The sequence below is a fragment of the Camellia sinensis genome, chromosome 1, assembly GCF_055761805.1.
Source record: "Camellia sinensis isolate YWXY chromosome 1, ASM5576180v1, whole genome shotgun sequence".
In the NCBI taxonomy this organism is placed as follows: domain Eukaryota; kingdom Viridiplantae; phylum Streptophyta; class Magnoliopsida; order Ericales; family Theaceae; genus Camellia; species Camellia sinensis.
In genome coordinates, this window is record NC_138961.1 from 71,559,447 (window position 1) to 71,560,618 (window position 1,172).

A 1,172-nucleotide genomic window follows, 5' to 3' on the forward strand; every position below is an offset into this window, starting at 1 on the left:
TTGAGCTCGTCTTTGACTTATTATAAAGTCTTGAAAGCCCAGATACTGGTTTGAACTCAACAATATAAAACACAATTTAAATCAGTAAGAATTACATGTCTTCTAATTGATCCTGACAGATTGAATGTGCCAGACGAGTCATTATTTGTAGTCAATGACAACATGACAATACTTGTTAAACAGTAACGAGTCATTTCTTCATCCTCTGGAGCCACATAAAGGTAAAGGATTGTAACATGAATGAATGAATACTCTCAAAGAGGAAGGGAAAACTGAGTCTGCAGATGATGCCTACCTCAATAACATGTATAGCATCCCATATTCCCTCATGCAGATAACCTCTCCTTCCATGCCCTGACTTTGAGCCATCTTCATCCTCAAGAATTATTGCAGGTTTGTGAAAAGGTGTAGAACTTTTGATCAAGGGTATTAGAGATAAAAATTACCTTTCTTTCTCAAGAAGCAAGCTACAAAAACTTCATTCGCATCTTCCCACAAATACACTGATGAAATGCCACCTTCATAATACCTACCCAAAATACTAGTTGATCAATTTGCTACTAATTTTTCAGAAACAAAATTAGGTAATGAACGTAAATAAATGATTTTCTATCAAGTCATCATCACTTTCACATTACCATCACTTGCTCTCTTGAGCAAGTAAAATCAATAAAATATTCACATTCTGTATTGTGTTTCAACTGATTAAAAAAATTAAAAAATAATAAATAACCAAAGGGAATACTGAACAGAAAGAAATAGAAGGAGAAAAAAAAACTTGTTATGCCATAATATAGTTTAATAAGAAAACACAACAAACTACAAGACAAGGTAAGTAAAGAACCTTACTGGTCACGATAAATTGCAAAGACTTCATTTGCTTCAATCTCAAGTTTTCTCAACTCCAGAGAAGGGTAAAATCCATCTTCCAATGGTGGATGGTATTTATTTGACCAAGGTGACCTATAACAAAATAAGGGATCACCGATCACAACATAAGATTAAGCAAATACAAAGAAAGTAATAAATGGTTTCCAATTTAATGTAAGAGAAGAATTGTGGGCTATAATTTGAAACCAGAACCATGTACTGAAACCATAAATAGAAATAAATGGAACAAAGCAAGCAATGTTAAGTTGTTCACAAGACAAGTTCTTAGCTTAATTATTGAC

At 33.0% G+C, this 1,172-nt stretch overlaps 1 long non-coding RNA gene across 1 annotated transcript; it reads right to left on the minus strand.

Moving 5' to 3' along the window:
* Nucleotides 1-260: 260 nt before the first annotated feature.
* Nucleotides 261-968, minus strand: LOC114272925 (uncharacterized). The gene is made up of 3 exons (XR_014328092.1): nt 850-968; nt 447-529; nt 261-369 (listed from the first exon to the last, which is right to left on the minus strand). It is a non-coding gene; the product is annotated as an uncharacterized LOC114272925 (long non-coding RNA).
* Between the last annotated feature and the right edge of the window lie 204 nt (nt 969-1,172).